The sequence below is a fragment of the Ascaphus truei genome, chromosome 4 (assembly GCF_040206685.1).
Source record: "Ascaphus truei isolate aAscTru1 chromosome 4, aAscTru1.hap1, whole genome shotgun sequence".
NCBI classification, from domain to species: Eukaryota; Metazoa; Chordata; class Amphibia; order Anura; family Ascaphidae; genus Ascaphus; species Ascaphus truei.
The window spans coordinates 16,584,043-16,594,042 of NC_134486.1; positions in this window are offsets into that span (position 1 = coordinate 16,584,043).

Genomic DNA, 10,000 nt, shown 5'->3' on the forward strand with positions numbered 1-10,000 from the left:
CTTCACATTGTTACTCATTTATTTTTATGTTTTGGGATTTATTTTAGTGATTAATTAAAGCTTTAAAAGTGAGGAGAATTGAGTGTGTGATACAGGATTTGATAGGAAGAGAGGAGAGTATTTCAGCAGGGGAGACGCTGAGATAGATTTAGGAAAGACTATAGTGATTCTGGCAGCAGTATTTAGGATAGATTGTAGGGGAGGCAGGAAGGACGGACAGCAGGAGGTTGCAGAAATCGAGACAATTTTAATGTGTTTTTTGTGTCTTACTGTGGTTAAAGTTATTATCATCAAGTCAACTGTTCTGGCTTTTTTGCTTTGTTTTCAGTGGCACATCATTTTATTATATTTTCCTATATCACACATTCTTCTTAATTCCCCATTGAGTCCCAGCATAACCAGAGATCATTCAATTGATGTTAAAGCAGCAGTTCAAGCAATATCCTACATGTGTTTTTTTTTTTTTCAATAAATCAGTTCTATACGGATGTTTTGTTTGAATTTCATGGATTCTGTTTCTTCGTTTGCAATAAAATGGATGAATTGTAATGTGTACAGTACTGTGCTACTGTGCTACTGTGTCAACTTCATGTTTTTAAAAGCCAGAAAACGAAAATTCGTTTTTCGGCACTCGCCGCACTCGCATCTTAGTGCAGGAAGGCTGGAATTCATCCCGCGGTTTCAAATCGGGATTCCGATGTACATGACGCGTGAGGTGTTCGAAAAAAGGCCGCTGCATCAGTATTTGTTACTGTGACAGATGTTAGCGACCTCTAGCTGTCTGTTTGTCCGATGAGTCACCGTGTTTGTAGTGCGCATACTGCACCGTGTGTAGTCTGTGCTGAGCACTCGGCAGTGAAATACCTGGAGCTCTTTAATTGTCTGCAGTTATATGTGTAGCCGGGATTCCTTTGCGTGCATGTGTTGTGTTACAGCAGAGCAGGGAACGCTCCGGTTATCGGAGGTTCCGCGTTGAGGGCGCCGCCATTGTTGGGAGATGGCGCAGGCGCAGAGGGTGTGGAGGAGGAGGTTGCGCATGCGCGGGTATGGCAGCAAAGCCCGCAAAGGAAGCAGCTCTCTTTGGGTGAAGGAGGGGGAACTACGAGTCCCAGCAGCCCCGCGGGGACATGTGGCGTGAGGGGACCAATCGGGTGAGAGGGAAGGAGAGTGGATAGGGGGAGAGGGCGCGCACATTGGGCAGAGCGAGCGGGAGGAGGAAGGAGACGGAGCTCCAGGTGTAGGGAGGCCATCAGCCCCTACATAGGCCCTATGCCCTAGGCCCAGTTATGCCCTGAGCCCCGGTAGTGTGCAGCAGAGATAGGGATTGGTCCTAGATAGGTTTCGTTCCCTTATTGTGCTGCAAAGTGATCACATGAGAGACAGTGTGTATTCTGCAAGAGGTCTGGGCTCAGACCCTACCGTTGTTGCTACCGTCCGTCTGGGTGGGATTGCCCCGGACGCCTATTTCTGGAAGTCACCGCGCATCTGACCCTTTGTGAAGATCCGTGGAAGGCCCGGGCACTGGAGTGCCCGGCAGGTAATCAACAAGTGCACCAACTATATCATCATTACACAGGACACAGTGGCTGCGCAGCCACCCATACATATTCTTTACCTCACTGGAGGGTGGGGAAATAAGGTGTTGGGGAATTGAACACGGGGTGGGATCACCCAGTGAAGGAGGGGAACAAGCGTCCTGCGAGACGCAGAAGGTAGTGTCACCTCTAGGGAGGGACACCCGTAAAAATATATCTCTGCTCTTGCCAACAAGTAAAGTCATTCGGTTGTTATATGCTGTGTGTGTGTATTGTTATACATATTGTCCTGCGAGGAACAACTCCCCCTCTGGTGGGAGCCATCGCAGGTGGAGGCACTACACCAAGTATTAGGCATCATTAGTATTACGTGTGCCCCAGGCTCTCCGTGGCAGAAGCTTAGGCCCTGTGAGCCTACAGGTTATACAGTATATGGTAGCGGTCTGTGTTCACTAGGAAACAGGGCTACATATGCTACAAGGTAAGTGTATTAGTTTGGTATGTAACTCTCTATGTATTTCACATCTCCGTATTCAGGTGTATCAGACTAAGCTATGATCGTGCTTATGTGGGGATCCTTAATGTCCTTCTTGACAGATCCTTAAAACTGTCATAATTAGGTGTTTATACCACGATTTGGTGTACTCTTTAGTAGATTTTACAGGCAGCCATAAGGTTGCTCAGTACAAGGTAAGTGTACTAGGGTGATATAAGACTCCCTATGTATTCCACATCATAGTATTGAAGTGTCAGGCTGTACTGTGATTGGATTTATATAGAGATCTTTTTTGTCTTCTAGGCAGATCTTAGGACATGTTGTAGTAAGGTGCTTATACACAGATCTTGTGTGCTCTTGGTGTATCCTGCAGACAGCAGTAAGGTTTTTTATTTGGCTCTTTTGACAGCTGTTGTGTATTGTAGCCCTCTGTTTGTTCACAGGGACCAGTCACTGTGCTTGCAGAAGTCAGATTGCATCTGTGCAGTCTCAATTAAGGGCTCAGCAAGGGACTACTGTCAGCCCCTGGGTTTGTTTAACCCTTGGTTTTCTGTGATTATGAGTAAAAGTTTGCTACAGGGTAAGTGTGTTGGTTTGTTATAAGTCTCTTGTGTCCTTCCACATCATAGTGATTTAGATGTATCAGGCTGTGTGTGAACAGTTTATGTAGAGATCCTGTGTTCTCTTGTCAGTTTGTTACTTGATACGGATGAGTCAATCCACTTGCAGAAGTCAGACTGCACTGTGAGTGCTCTCAATTCTGCACTCGGCATTCTCTTGGCAGGTTTTAGAGGCTTTGTTAATTTATCTGCAAGTTTCTCATCTAGGAGTGTCCTGTACCCGCCCGTTTATTTATACTGCTGAGTCACCCTGTTAGCCCTCATCGGGCTGTGTTGTGTACTATCAATCAAGCGCTCAGCGGTGAAGTAACGTGGGACTCATGTGTTGAACACTTAGGGCCTCATTCTATAAGCGTCGATAAGGCACTTATCAACCAAAACAGCTACTCGTATTCAGTAAGCCTCGATAAGTGTTCGATAATGGCTTGTATCGCCGCAAAATCTGATGACAAAAAGAAATTCGCAGATTGAGGGTCGATCAGCCGCTTATCGACCATTTTCCGAAAGATCATAATCTTGCGCGATTCTAGTAGCCGTGAATCGCCTATCGCAGCCTAAAAAGGTGGTCATCTCCCCCAATCCAATTCACCTCAAATTTTAGGTAAATTGGTGGGGAGATGCGTCGCTGAACTGCGATATGTCGGGACTTACAAAAAATCAGGCCCTTTTCCTGCCTGGGATTGATGCCGGGGGTCTCCAGAGCTGATATCCATTAATACCAGCACCGGAGCCCCCCGGCATGCATCCGAGGCAGGAAAAATGCATTTACAGCCACTTAATTACTTTAGCGGCTAACCGCTAAGGTAATGAAGGGGTTAACCACCCGGGCCAGGCTTATTGTGGGTATCGGGGGTGGGTGAAGGGGGTATTTGGCCCTGTGTGGGTGTTTAGGCCTTGTGGGGGGGTTGTGGGTGGACTTAACCCCTTCATTACCGTAGCGGCTATCTGCTATGGTAATGAAGCAGCATTAATGTATTTTTAAAAATAGTGTGCGGGAACAGGGGTTCTCCTGAGCTGAACCGCATTGATTTCTGCCTCAGATACCCCCTGCTTCCTGAGTTACAGGCCCCGGTATGGGGCATCGGTGTCAGTGTCAAAACCATCTTTATAGCGCCCACGTCGCGTCTTGGACGCTATAAAGATGGTGGCGACAAGGGCACCGATGCCCCCATACCGGGGGCCTGTAACTCAGGAAGTAGGGGGTCTCTGAGGCAGAAATCAATGCGGTTCAGCTCAGGAGACCCCCTGCTCCCGCACACTATTAATAAAAATACATTAATGCTGCTTCATTACAAGTGTTCAACACATGAGTCCCACGTTACTTCACCGCCGAGCGCTTGATTGATAGTACACAACACAGCCCGATGAGGGCTAACAGAGTGACTCAGCAGTATAAATAAACGGGCGGGTACAGGACACTGCTAGATGAGAAACAAGTAGATAAATTAACAAAAGCCTCTAAAACCTGCCAAGAGAATGCCGAGTGCAGAATTGAGAGCACACACAGTGCAGTCTGACTTCTGCAAGTGGATTGACTCATCCGTATCAAGTAACAAACGGACAAGACAACACAGGATCTCTACATAAACTGTTCACACACAGCCTGATACATCTAAAACACTATGATGTGGAAGGACACAAGAGACTTATAACAAACAACACATTTACCCTGTAGCAAACTTTTACTGATTATCACAGAAAACCAAGGGTTAAACAAACCCAGGGGCTGACAGTAGTCCCTTGCTGAGCCCTTAATTTAGACTGCACAGATGCAATCTGACTTCTGCAAGCACAGTGACCAGTCCCTGTGAAAAAACAGACGGCTACAATACACAACAGCTGTCAAAAGAGCCAAATAAAAAACCTTACTGCTGTCTGCAGCATACACCAAGAGCACACAAGATCTGTGTATAAGCACCTTACTACAACATGTCCTAAGATCTGAATAGAAGACAAAAAAGATCTCTATATAAATCCAATTACAGTACAGCCTGACACTTCAATACTATGATGTGGAATACATAGGGAGTCTTATATCATCCTAGTACACTTACCTTGTAGTGAACAACCTTATGGCTGCCTGTAAAATCTACTAACGAGTACACCAAATCTTGGTATAAACACATAATTATGACAGTTTTAAGGATCTGTCAAGAAGGACATTAAGGATCTCCACATAAGCACGATCATAGCTTAGTCTGATACACTTGAATACGGAGATGTGAAATACATAGAGAGTTACATACCAAACTAATACACTTACCTTGTAGCATATGTAGCCCTGTTTCCTAGTGAACACAGATTACCTTGTAGCATATAACTACACACAATTAAAGTAAACTAAGTGCTTGAGTTATCAAAGAGCTGCAGGTATTTCACTGCCGAGTGCTCAGCACAGACTACACACGGTGCAGTCTGCGCACTACAAACACGGTGACTCATCGGACAAACAGACAGCTAGAGGTCGCTAACATCTGTCAAAGTAACAAATACTGATGCAGCGGCCGTTATTCGAACACTTCACGTGTCATGTACATCGGAATCCCGATTTGAAACTGTGGGATGAATTCCAGCCTTCCCGCACTAAGATGCGAGCGCGGCGAGAGCAGAAAAACGAATTTTCGTTTTCTGGCTTTTAAAAGCATGAAGTTGACACAGTAGCACAGTAGCACAGTGACACAGTAGCACAGTAGCACAGTGACACAGTGACACAGTAACACAGTAACACAGTGACACAGTGACACAGTAACACAGTGACACAGTAGCACAGTAGTATAGTGACACAGTAGCACAGTAGCTCAGTACTGTACACATTATAATTCATCCATTTTATTGCAAACGAAGAAAAAGAATCCATGGAATTCAAACAGAACATCTGCGATAAGCGCGGGTTCCTGGGGCGATTGGCCGCGTTCATGCTGCGTGGGGAACAGCAGAGAACTCAAAATCGGCGCCGTGATGTGTTAGAATAACGGCCGCTGCATCAGTACTTCAGTGAAGTTTGCAGAATCTGCTGAGACCATAAAAAATCTCTGCACGAGCATCTAACCAAAACATGCTCTAATACAGCTGAGGGTGGAACTAACACATTAAAACACAACAGATCCACGTTAATATCACAACGTGCACATTCTGCAATAATCAGTCAAGGCATAAGGAGAGAGGACATAAACCAGCAACACACAGCTGGACAGCGATCCGTAGCTAGCACATAATGCACAGCCGTAACAAGAGATCTCAACTCTCTAAGCAACCAATGTGTATGGTACAGTATATACTTGCCATACACAGTGAATAGCCCATCACCTTAAGATCTAACTAGGGGTCGTCATATATTATATATATACTATATATTATATATTTTTCATCAGCTACTATATAGGCTATATACACATCTGCCAGCTCGCAGTCATACATCACTGCCTATATTAAGTACACATGGTGTTTGTTCCAATTGAGACTACTGGTCTTGTCACGCAACAAGACATCTCAGTTTGGTAACATCCACCTCACCGGCAATAAGACTACGCTGATCTGGTGTATATACTGTACATCATATACGTTATACATGAATAACAAATCTAAGATCTACTGGTGTCAATAACAGGAGCTTCTGAGGCTTTGAGCATTATTATATACAAATAAACACCAAGCAGGGAAACCATTTTATATTTATTAATTTTTGAAAAATAAATATTGTGTAGACATTTGGTCTTAATAAAGTGTAATTTTTTAACAGACTCAATGTGAGCATCTTTGGACCTATATATTTTATGGTCTGTTGTGCACCAACAATAGGGATTTCTGCAAGTGGCAAGTACTCTCCAGATACAAACCCCTTATTTTTGACATTTTGTCTATCTCCCTGGCAGCACACAACCTCCATATGACCCCCTTACTATAACAGTGTTTGGTGCGAGGTACCTCAACCTATTTCATAAGTACGCAGCATAGCTTAAAGCTGCTGTTCAAGCTGACATTTTTATTTTTTAAATAATTTTTTCCCCCATTCAATATGTGCATCAATACAATCTGCACACTGACAAGTGATTAGCTAAGTTGAAGATCGATCCGCTCTCCTGTAATCGATCGCCTGCTCGGGTTATTTCATTTTGTTCTTGCACAGCATTGTGGGCAATGTTATGTGACTGGGCAGTTACTAGATGCAATTGGTGCACTGCTAGAGAGGGTGAGAGAGAGAGCGTGGGGCTCATGAGCCGGAGCCTATCTGAAGGGGAAGGGGCTGTCACTTTGGAAATGCTTCCTTCATTAGAAATATTACAAATGTATTTAAAACTTTTTTTTTTTTTTTTAAATGCTACAAATATTTTCTCATAGTATAGAACTGATTTATTAAAAAAACATAAACTGTTCACACACAGCCTGATACATGTAAAACACTATGATGTGGAAGGACACAGGAGACTTATAACAAACCAACACACTTAATTACCCTGTAGCAAAATTTACTGATAATCACAGAAAACCAAGGGTTAAACAAACCCAGGGGCTGAGGGTCGTCCCTTGCTCAGCCCTTAATTGAGACTGCACAGATGCAGTCTGACTTCTGCAAGCACAGTGACTGGTCCGTGTGAACAAACAGACGGCTACAATACACAACAGCTGTCAAAAGAGCCAAATAAAAAACCTTACTGCTGTCTGCAGGATACACAAGAGCACACAAGATCTGTGTATAAGCATCTCACTACAACATGTCCTAAGATCTGCCTAGAAGACAAAAAAGATCTCTATATACATCCAATCACAGTACAGCCTGACACTTCAATACTATGATGTGGAATACATATGGAGTCTTATATCACCCTAGCACACTTACCTTGTAGTGAACAACCTTATGGCTGCCTGTAAAATCTACTAAATAGTACACCAAATCGTGGTATAAACACATAATTATGACAGTTTTAAGGATCTGTCAAGAAGGACATTAAGGATCCCCACATAAGCACGATCATAGCTTAGTCTGATACACCTGAATACGGAGATGTGAAATACATAGAGAGTTACATACCAAACTAATACACTTACCTTGTAGCATATAACTGCAGACAATTAAAGTAAACCAAGTGCTTGAGTTATCAAAGAGCTGCAGGTATTTCACTGCCGAGTGCTCAGCACAGACTACACACGGTGCAGTCTGCGCACTACAAACACGGTGACTCATTGGATAAACAGACAGCTAGAGGTCGCTAACATCTGTCACAGTAACAAATACTTCAGTGAAGTTTGCAGAATCTGCTGAGACCATAAAAGATCTCTGCACGAGCATCTAACCAAAACATGCTCTAATACAGCTGAGGGTGGAACCAACACATTAAAACACAACAGATCCACGTTAATATCACAACGTGCACATTCTGCAATAATCAGTCAAGGCATAAGGAGAGAGGACATAAACCAGCAACACACAGCTGGACAGCGATCCGTAGCTAGCACATAATGCACAGCCGTAACAAGAGATCTCAACTCTCTAAGCAACCAATGTGTATGGTACAGTATATACTTGCCATACACAGTGAATAGCCCATCACCTTAACTTCTAAATAGGGGTCGTTATATATATATATACACACTATATATTATATATTTTTCATCAGCTACTGTATATAGGCTATATACACATCTGCCAGCTCGCAGTCATACATCACTGCCTATATTAAGTACACATGGTGTTTGTTCCAATTGAGACTTCTGGTCTTGTCACGCAACAAGACATCTCAGTTTGGTAACATCCACCTCACGGCAATAAGACTACGCTGATCTGGTGTATATACATCATATACGTTATACATGAATAACAAATCTACTGGTAAACTACCTTCTAAGGTGCACCAATAGCTAATATCTGAACCCCCAATAAAAGATCTACTGGTGTCAATAACAGGAGCTGCTGAGGCTTTGAGCATTATTTTATACAAATAAACACCAAGCAGGGAAACCATTTTATATTTATTAATTTTTGAAAAATAAATATTGTGTAGACATTTGGTCTTAATAAAGTGTAATTTTTTAACAGACTCAATGTGAGCATCTTTGGACCTATATATTTTATGGTCAATTGTGCACCAACAATAGGGATTTCTGCAAGTGGCAAGTACTCTCCAGATACAAACCACTTATTTTTGACATTTTGTCTATCTCCCTGGCAGCAGACAACCTCCATATGACCCCCTTACTATAACAGTGTTTGGTGCGAGGTACCTCAACCTATTTCATAAGTACGCAGCATAGCTTAAAGCTGCTGTTCAAGCTGACGTTTTTATTTTTTAAATAATTTTTTTCCCCCATTCAATATGTGCATCAATACAATCTGCACACTGACAAGTGATTAGCTAAGTTGAAGATCGATCCGCTCTCCTGTAATCGATCGCCTGCTCGGGTTATTTCATTTTGTTCTTGCACAGCATTGTGGGCAATGTTATGTGACTGGGCAGTTACTAGATGCAATTGGTGCACTGCTAGAGAGGGTGAGAGAGAGAGCGCGGGGCTCATGAGCCAGAGCCTATCTGAAGGTGAAGGGGCTGTCACTTTGGAAATGCTTCCTACATTAGAAATATTACAAATGTATTTAAAACTTTTTTTTTTTTTTTAAATGCTACAAATATTTTCTTATAGTATAGAACTGATTTATTAAAAAAACATAAACTGTTCACACACAGCCTGATACATGTAAAACACTATGATGTGGAAGGACACAGGAGACTTATAACAAACCAACACACTTAATTACCCTGTAGCAAAATTTACTGATAATCACAGAAAACCAAGGGTTAAACAAACCCAGGGGCTGACAGTAGTCCCTTGCTGAGCCCTTAATTGAGACTGCACAGATGCAATCTGACTTCTGCAAGCACAGTGACTGGTCCGTGTGAACAAACAGACTGCTACAATACATCAACAGCTGTCAAAAGAGCCAAATAAAAAACCTTACTGCTGTCTGCAGGATACACCCAGAGCACACAAGATCTGTGTATAAGCATCTTACTACAACATGTCCTAAGATCTGCCTAGAAGACAAAAAAGATCTCTATATACATCCAATCACAGTACAGCCTGACACTTCAATACTATGATGTGGAATACATAGGGAGTCTTATATCACCCTAGCACACTTACCTTGTAGTGAACAACCTTATGGCTGCCTGTAAAATCTACTAAATAGTACACCAAATCGTGGTATAAACACATAATTATGACAGTTTTAAGGATCTGTCAAGAAGGACATTAAGGATCCCCACATAAGCACGATCATAGCTTAGTCTGATACACCTGAATACGGAGATGTGAAATACATAGAGAGTTACATACCAAACTAATACACTTACCTTGTA